The sequence below is a fragment of the Apteryx rowi genome, unplaced genomic scaffold (assembly GCF_003343035.1).
Source record: "Apteryx rowi isolate R43461 unplaced genomic scaffold, aptRow1 scaffold_578, whole genome shotgun sequence".
NCBI lineage: Eukaryota > Metazoa > Chordata > Aves > Apterygiformes > Apterygidae > Apteryx > Apteryx rowi.
In genome coordinates this window covers 123,434-132,957 of record NW_020450847.1, presented here as the reverse complement: position 1 = coordinate 132,957, position 9,524 = coordinate 123,434, and positions in this window count along the sequence as shown.

Below are 9,524 nucleotides of genomic sequence, written 5' to 3'. Positions count from 1 at the left end.
GTATTTAGGACTGCACCAGCCCATCAGTACAGGCTGGTCTCTGCTCCTGTGTGGATCTTGTCAGCTGTCTGTCCCAGCCCAAGCAATGGGAGCACAAGTGCTCCTCTTAGCTCTGACCCTATTCCCAGCCACAGCTGCAGCAAGCTTGGAACCGTGAGATTATCTCCTTTTGATTTTGGTGGGCTTGATGGAAGGGGCTGTCATTGAAGAGTGTGGTGGTGAAATGCTGCATCATGTAGCACTGAAGAGATGAGTGGCCTTGTTCTCAAGGCAGGCTGAGCAGAAGCAGCTCCTACTGAGTTCAGTTATAGCTGTGGATGTTCAGCACCACTGCAGATGAGGACCCCAGTGTTTGCTAGTGCAGGACTAACACTGAAAAGCTACAGAAGCAACAATTTTTGTGTTTTTTCATCTCATGTCTTGCTAGTGATGTGGTGAAATTTGGTGCGGGGCCTGAAGCCGTATGCTTCAGTCATTTAATCTTTGTCTTCATTCCTCAAACAGCCTCACTGCTCTTGTTGTACTTGCAATCCTGCACTGGGCAGCCTGGTCCTAGCTGGTGTCAGGGTGGTGGCAAGCATATGACAGGAGCCCTCTGGTTTTACATGGAGCATGATGCCTCTTCCTGGTGTGGGAAAGGAGCTGTCCTCCACTGCAGCCCTCCAGACCTCTCTAATCCATGGTCTACATCTTCATGAGTGCAGCAGAGATGGATTCTGACCTGTCTACCTCAGCTTCTGAATTATCTTGGAATGTCTCCTGCTTTCTTCTAGTTACTATGTGGTGGTGTTCCCTGCTGTCATTCACCATTCCCAAGAGGAGAAGCTCTGTGTCCACCTCAGGTCTCTCCTTGAGACTGTCCACCTGGCTGTCACCTTGGAGGTGGAAGCCCAGAATCACACACTAGTGGAACAGAATGTGGAGAAGCCAGGCACTTCTGAATGCATCAGCTTCGAGGTGAGTGTAGCTGTGATTGCTGATTTGGCAGAGGATGCTCTCTCCTTCAGACAGAAGTCCAGCACCATTCTGGGCACACTATCCTTCTCTGCCTTGTCATGCATGGCATCAGTAAGGGTCTGTGCAAACAGATTAAGTGTAATCCCCTATCAGTGCAAGACAAAATACAGTAGCGTCCTGTAACCTAGCAAAGTAAGGAATCCTTCCCTGTGCAGATGATAGCCTGGTCTTTTCATCTATATTAGTCCATTTTATCCTACTTAAAACCTGCTGGAAAAAACTGCCTTTCTGTTCCCTTATCAGTGTTTAGTTCATGCAAATGTTTGTATATCATAGTGCAAGCCAATGCCTAGGGAATTCTTTTTATCCTTGCTTCCTCAGAGGTCTGACCCTTCAGCTCTGAGAGTGGTTCTACTCTAAAGCTTTATCTGTACTGCAAGATGTGGTTGCAACCTGCACAGACATTGACCTAGCTGTGTTGGATGGTGATGGTGCTGAACCCATAATGAACTGGATTTCACCTAGGCAGTCTGGATATTTCCTGGGTGTCTTGAGCATCTTTCCTGCTGTAGTTAGTTGAGCTAGCCATACTGAGACTACTACATGAGACTACATGACTACAGAAACTTCAGTTACATCTTTGGAGAGCCATGGAGATGTGTCTGACACTGAGACTCTCCAAACTGCCATTGTCTTCCTCAGTACTATACTAAGTCCCTGTGTCATTCTTGCAGACTTTTCACACGTATCTATGCCCCGCTTGCCCTTCAGATTCAGAACAACTCAAGAAGGGGCTGTAGTCGCTTCTGGTTCTTGCATCAACAAGACAATGATTAACTAAGTTTTCAGTGCCAAGCCTTAGGAGAGAGCCAGTCCTGGCTCCAGAAACTCAGGGAAGCCTGCAGTTAGCAAAAAAGAACCTTTCTTCTGGTGAGCTGAGTGCCTGAGATGGCTGGTCTCTGTGTGATGGAGTTCATTACACTATTTGGCAGAATTGTTTTCTGAAGTAGAGCTATGCTTCAGCTGTTCGCAGTGATCTTCCCTACATATATGTAGAATCTCTTAAGGTCTTTCTGATACTGAGATGTCCAAAGTTTTCATCTGACCAGTATCTCATTTCCCTTTGCTATCTTGGTTAGCTCCAGGTCTGACTTTCTTACTGCTTTCCTTGGTTTGACCAAAATCTTTCATTTCTGTGAAGTGAAAGAATCACATGTCAGATGGATCACTCTTACGTTCATGAATCAGAGACAGGAGGTAATGGCTTCTTCTCCTTGTAATGTCAAGTGGATAAGAGACAGAATCATACAGTGGAGTTTGGACTCTGAAGTTTGGGGGTTGTTTAACAGTGAGGCTGTCTCTCACATTTAGGATAAGATTCAAACTCCCTGATAAATTTGTTTTCTATTTCCTTATCCCAACCAATCCAGGTGCCAGAATTCATTACCAAGAAAATGGACGATTTCACTTCACACGTAAGACTCACCTTTCTCAGCTGCCTTTCTCACAAACCAGAGGGCTTCAGCCTCTCCTGTGTCCGAGCCATGTTAAAGGGAGGAGATACAGGATGGAGAAGATAGCAAAGGGGAGAGGGAAGTGTGGAAAAAGGCAAACATGACAAGGAGAAAGAGAGAGAAGGAGAAAGAGGAATCTGGGGAGCATAGAGAAGACTGTGACTAGGGAAAGGAGTGAAATAAATCGAAGGAGGGGAATGGAGAAGAGGGAAATTGGAGGGGATGATAAAGGGGATTTTATTTCTGAATGCTGTTTTGGGAATATAGCAACAAACACTGGAGCAAAAGAAGGCCCAACCTCCAGCATTGTCCCAGTTTGGCAGGAGAGGTGCCTCCGTTTCCCCGTCAAGCTGCTTACAGCCTTAGGCACTTTTAAATTTTTCGTCTGACAGCCAGAGGAGGTGGTTTTTATGCATGCTGTGATCCACAGCAGGGACAGTGTGCTCTTTGAAGGTCGCAAGAAAGTGCTGGTAAAGCCACAGAAGAATGTAATTCTGGTAGAGACAGACAAGGCTTTCTACAAACCTGGAGAAACAGGTAAGGCAAACAGGTGGCATGTAGAAATGTAGAGGTAAGGGTCAGGGTAGCAGCCACATCTGGGGTGAATATTTCATCAAGTGCAGCAAGCTAAGCCTGTTGCAGCTGGAAGAAAGCAGGTCTTTGTTATCAGGCATTTCAAGGAATGGTGTGAGTCAGGATGCTCTCCTCTGAGCCATGCTGCACCAAATGCCCAGCGTGCTGCTCTTGGGTGTTTTGTTTTGGTGATGTATCTCAAATGAGGCCTAGAAGGAAAGCCAGGACTCTCCAGGACACTGGGCAATTTTTTGAAGACTGTTGCTTGTATTTGAGGAACACCTAGAATCATTTCATAAATAATGGCTTGAGTGTGCTCGGAGCTGAACAAATACAGAGAGATAAAGTCCTTACTCCACAGATCTCACCATACGAATAGTCTGCACACAGACCACACCTGCTGTTTTACCCATCAGAACAACCTTTTCAGGTAAAGGCAATGAATTTCTACAACCTTCAGCTGCATATAAACCTCCCACACAAGGTCAATTTTTGTTTGAAGGGGGCTGTTTGAGGCAAGAACTGAATACCTCTGAGCTAAACAAAGAGAGAAAAAGATACTGGAGCACAAAAAGGGAGAAGCAGAGTTATGCAAGGGTGTGTTGCAGCCAGAACATTTTACTGTTCTCTTCTTTTCCTCTGCAGTGAAGTTTCGAATTGTGAACCTTGATGAAGACCTTAAGGTCATTAAAAATAGGGTGAGTATCACCCTGTGCTTTTCAACAAGAAGCCTCAACATGACACACATTGAAAAGGCCCTTGAAAGGGACAGCTCCCTTCTCCCTGCATGCCTGTTAAACCACAAGAACAAGTGATTTCTGAAAGGAAACCACTCATCTTTTGGCCCCTTGGAGAAAGACTGCAGTATAAGCTAGCACAGAGGGAGGAGACCTAGTATGGGGTTTGGATAGGGCAGAATTTTCTGACCAAGGGCCCATGCCAGATAGTGTTATTAATACTGGGTCACATGGATGCTGTTTTACCCTGTACAACACTGAGGTTGTGTGTCTCTCTCTCTCCTTTTTTTTTTTTTTTTTTTTTTTTTTTTTTTACAGTATCCCCAGATATGGCTGGAGGTGAGTGACAAAGACCTGACTACAGGGAGATCTTTGTCTCTTCTCCTATGTCCTTTCAATCCTGGACTGAGCTGTGCCACAAATATAACCTCAGAAATAAGACAGATAAAGTGTTTTCTCCTTGGCCAGCCAGGGCTCTTTTATCAAACTAGCGCCTCAGCAATGCACACAGTTGAGCTAGAGGCAGGGCCAACATCTTGCCTGCACAGATCACAAAGCACAAGGCAAAGTGCTCTGCAGATGAAACAGATGCTTCTCCTTCCAACATTACCACTTCCCTGGTAGCTTTAATGTCATTGGCAGGCTTCACAACTCATACATTCCCTAGAAGAATAATGGGGGGAGGAAAAGGAACCTCTCCTGGTGCTCTGGCATCCTTTCTACAGGGGCAAGGGTGAGCCCTGGTAGAGCCTGCTGCACTCACTTTGTGAGTGAATGTGGCTGGACCTGCCAGGTACCCCCATTAACTGTGTGACTTGGTGGCTCTGCATGTTCTTTCCCAAACAAGATCCTGAACATAATTGTATTGCTGAGTGGCTGAATGTAAATTCAAGACACGGCATGGTGGATTTGTCCTTCCTCCTGGCCTCTGGAGCAGCCCTTGGGGTGTATACCATCTCAATGCAACGAGGCAGGGTTGAAAAAAACTTCAGAGTTGATGAATATGGTGAGACTTGGGAGACAGAGACAAGGGAGAAGCAGCTTGAGTAGCTGGAGAAGAGAGCAGGGTGATTTGGCCATGTTCATCAGACCTTTTGTCCCAGAAAAACAGCAGTCTGGGACAGAGGGGTCTGTGTGCACATCTCATGCTGGGCTGATTTTTCTGCAGGTGTGTAGGGTGCAAGGGTGAGGTTGTGGCCTGATATCTTGTTCTAGCTGTAGCTGGGTTCTGTGATGAGCACTTTCTGCTGCTCATTGTCACCCTCTTCTAGACTAAATTTACTGTCCTCTCCAGTCACCTCCCATAATGGGAACTGACATCATGCCTTAGCCCAGTTCAGTTGCGGTAATGTGGGTTAGGAGAAAATCCTGTGCTGTTTAAAATGATTATGCTTGACTGAGTGGCAGTAGGAAGCAGCTCCATGAGGAATTGTAGCAGCAAATAGAAGGAGGTGGGGACAAAGGGAGTAACCTCTATTACACCATGGTGATGGGCAACTGGGGCCATTATTGTCTTCTTTCCGTCTGAACTGCAGCTATAACAGAACTTCCAGTCACTGCCCATGCTCACTGTGGCCTTTTTTTATTCCTCCATATCCTTCCCCCTTCCATGCCTCTATATGCAGAGCTGATGAAATTTGAAATGAAGCTTGAGCACCCTCCGTTCATTACTACAGTGGATGAGGAATTTCAGGTGAAGGTCTGTGGCAAGTCAGTACATGATACTATTGTGATCTCTGTCCTTCGGCTCCACAATCACTTCTAGATTGCCGATAGCAGAGAAGTGGCATTCCAGTATCATGTTCTCTCATTATACAATGGCTGGGGAAGCCAAACATGTGGAACTGGCTCCTTTTTGCACCTGGTCATTTACTGTGTGTCTGAAGGACACTAAGGATTCTGGGTAGAAGGGACAGTCGGGATGATGGCTTGAGAAGGTGAAGTGATGTCAAGGGACAAGCTGAAATTCCTGAGCTGACAAGGTACAGAGTTTTCCCAGTCTCCACCTCCTCCGTGATGGGGAGGTGGCCTGGTCTCATTGTTTACTCTTTCTGCTGAAGTGGCTCATCTTCAGGTGGATGTTTCTCCCCTTCAACACAGGTACACCTATGGAAAGCCCATTCAGGGGAAAATAGACGTTTCTTTTATTCTGAGCTCACATTCTTCTGAAGAAGAAACTTCAAATTCTACTGAGATGAAGGAGCACAAAAGCTGGGTAGGTGAGCAAATAGAAGGGTGGAAAATATCACCTGCGGGAAACATGTCTGTCCACTTAATCTGCCTGGATGCACCTCTGGTGTGCATCAGTCTGTTTAGTCCAGTGTCTTCCCACTTGATAGACCTGATCAGACCATTTATCCCTGTTCCTGTGACTCTATTGCTCAGATTACTGTTCTGGCTGCCATATCTAAAGCAGTATTTCAAAAGAAGGTGCAAGCTCTGTATAAGTAGTGATGGCCAGCACCTTTCGCAAGCGTATTATATTGTATAGAATCAGATTACTGGTCCATTCAGTCATGTGACTTCTCTCACCAATGAACAGGATATCAGAGCATCAGATGTTCTCTGTGGCTTAGTGCCCTGTTTGCTGCCATAACCACATAGTTTATGCATCATTTTAAGCTTGCTAGTGTCCTGGCTGAGAGTGTGTCCAGTACTGGTTACACTTTCAGAACATTTGTATTCATTATGTGTTTGTGGTTAAGCCCCACACTTAGTTTTTCCCAGAGACTTCAGATGCATCTCATTCAGCCTACAAGTCACAAGAAAATATTTTTACATGTCAGGCGTTCTGGCTCCAAGCAGAATGTGAAAATCCAGCTGGATCTCTGTATCTTTTAAAATGCATCCAGCAGCAAAACAGCTCCAGCTGGAATGCTGTAAGGTCTTAGCTGTGCAAAATACCAACTGTATGCCAGCTCCCTCTCACATGAGTTGTAAGAGGCCCTGTAGGATTCTTCGGAGAAGAACTTAGGGGTGCAACTAGAAACACTTTATCTTTCCCCCTCCTGGCAGACTGGCTATCTCCACCTTGATGCTTGGAACAGTTCTTGGATTTTGGAACTGGTTGGATGCAGTTTAACACGACCGTGTTATAGAGATGAAAAGGAATGCCACAGAACTCTTAGTGGCAAGCTTTATTCCACTGGGCCATGTAGTTTCATGGAACAGGTTACCTGTTGTTCAGACAAAGACATCCGTGTTCTTTCAGCTGCAGGAGCTGGGCTTAATCCAGTCTCCTTCTGAGTTTGTGTGTAACATAATCATTAAGAGATCTGCCTGAAGCACATGGTTGTGCCATTTTTTTGGTGACAGTTTGATCCAAGCATGTTCAGTTTCTCCTCTGAGGTATTCATGATGGGTTTCTGCAGAAGTATAAGTTTTTGGCCTTCCAAAAGTATTTGGAAAAACTTCTTTAGGATTATCTAGCATCTACCAGAATAGACTCCTTCCTTCTCTCTCCCTCTCTCTCTCTGTTCATATCTATTTCTCCAGATGGACAAGAATGGCTGTGCTACTTTTTCAATGAAGACAGAGACTCTGGAATTAACTGAATCTGACAGCTATATAGCTGTTAAAGGAGCAATAGAGGAAGATGGAACAGGTACTGGAGGACATGGGAAGAGTGTTCCTCTCTTTGCAGTCAACTTCTCCTTTCTTTCTTTGATATTTTTGTTTCTGGCCTCTCTGTGGCAATTAAATTCCTTTTGGAAATGTAACTTGAGAGTTCCCTACTCTTCTGTCATGACAATGGTCTCTGTTCTAGTATCTCCTCCTCTTCCATGTATTGTTACTAGATTTCCTAATTATCTCCCCTTTCCATCTCCAATAGCAGGTAGAGGTCATTTTAGTGTTTGCCTTGACACTCAGGTGTCCCTCAGCCACTTGCAAAGCCCTGGCTAGTTGTGGAAAAGTCTGCAACAAACCATTGCAGTCCTTGCTAATTGTAGTGTAGCACCCTGAGAGGAAGCCCCTACGCATGGAGTCTCTTGTTATCTCTTTTCCTAAGCCTGAGGCAGGACTGCTTATGTATAGTTCTGCTGTTAGGAATCCCATGCTGCTCCCTTTTAGTCTGCCCCAGCTCTAACTATAAGGAAGCAAGTTTTCAGCTTTAGCGTCAGTATATGTGTAGCTTTTTTTAAACTGCCATCTACCTTTCCAAAGCAAGACAATGTGGGTGTGGTTCTTCAGGCCATTTTTAGGACCTAAGGTGTAGCCATCTATAACTAAGCAGTCAACTAGTTTCTCTTAATCTTCCATAAAGAGAAATGGGTGCTTACAGGGCATGATGTATCCTGTTGTGAAGCAGAGGGCTCAGACAGATTGGAGGAATCACACTCTAAAAGTATGTTTTCTCTCTCCTCAATTTAGATGCACTAAATAGTGGAGAAGGATCTTCTCATTTTCTGCTTCCCTAAGAGCACTGCTAGTGTTTGACAGTTTGACATCTCTCCATCCAGGAATGAAGACTAGTAAAGTGTCTGAAATTCCTATTGTTACGAGAATGAAGTCTGTAGAGTTTATTAATATCCATCCGTTCTACAAACATGGACTACCATACACAGGGAAGGTAATACCCTTGGGCCCCTTCTCTGCTGAGAATACATCATAGGTCTAACCTGTTGGCAGAAAGCAGTGGTCTCCAGGAAAGTAAGCACTGCCCTGCTGATATCCAGCAACTGTGAGTGAAACCTCCTTGAGAAGCAAATTCTTCTTTTCCCCTTAACCTAGTGCATAACTTCCCTGGACAGGAACTCTGGAGCCAGCTGCAGTCTCTGGAGGCTTCCCCAGGAATAATTCTTGCAACTAGTCTATGTGATTGAAGGCATAGGGGCTGGGGGATGGGGGATGGGCGTGGAGGGCTAGGAAATGGTATTCACTTTAGACAGCTGACCAAATGCTCATGGCAACTTGGCAGAAATCACTAAAGCCTTGTATATCCATTCATTGGCAGTCATTTCTGACCCAGGTAGCCTGGGTGATGCTAGGAGTGCACTGCTACTGGGACTAGAATCACTTCCACCTGGACCAGTACTAACCCCAGCATGGGGTAGGGCAGGGAACAGAAGGAGTTAAGTTGCTGGAGACAAGACTGTTTCTGATCTTCAGGAGATCTGCAGCATTGTCCAAGAAACATCTCAGGATCCACAGAAATTACCTTTTTTTCCCCCAGTAGGGGTTTCTCATTTGGTCGTACTACCCCTTTTTTCTGGTCCTGAACTGCTATACAGTGGTGTTCTTGTGTATTTGTTCAGTTTTTACTTGGATCCAACACATCTGAAAGCTGAAAGGACTTAGGAAGCCTAATGATAGAAAGAATCAGTATTAAGCACTGGCATTTAAACCTAGTTTCCAGAAAATGGGGTGTTTTATATCTCCCAGGATGCCAGGCCCTAGGAGTGTGGCAGAAGAGGGCATTAATTTTTTCCTGCTCTCTGCAGATATATTGCCATAGTGGTGACTCTCCTCTCAGAAACGAAACAGTCTACCTAACAGTTGACATCAATGATGAGGAGACCCACCTGTCATTCCTCACAGATGAAAAAGAGGAAGTCCACTTCTTGCTGGATACCACCAGCTGGAACAGCACTCTGGTTTCTTTGAAGGTGAGCATGGGCCACAGAAAAAGGAGAATACAGTGAGGGGAGACTGAGGAATGGGACCAGACCAGGCCTGGAAGCACTTGTCTTCTGCTCATCCCAACTTATGATCATACACCTGAAAATTGTTGTTGCCAGTCTGG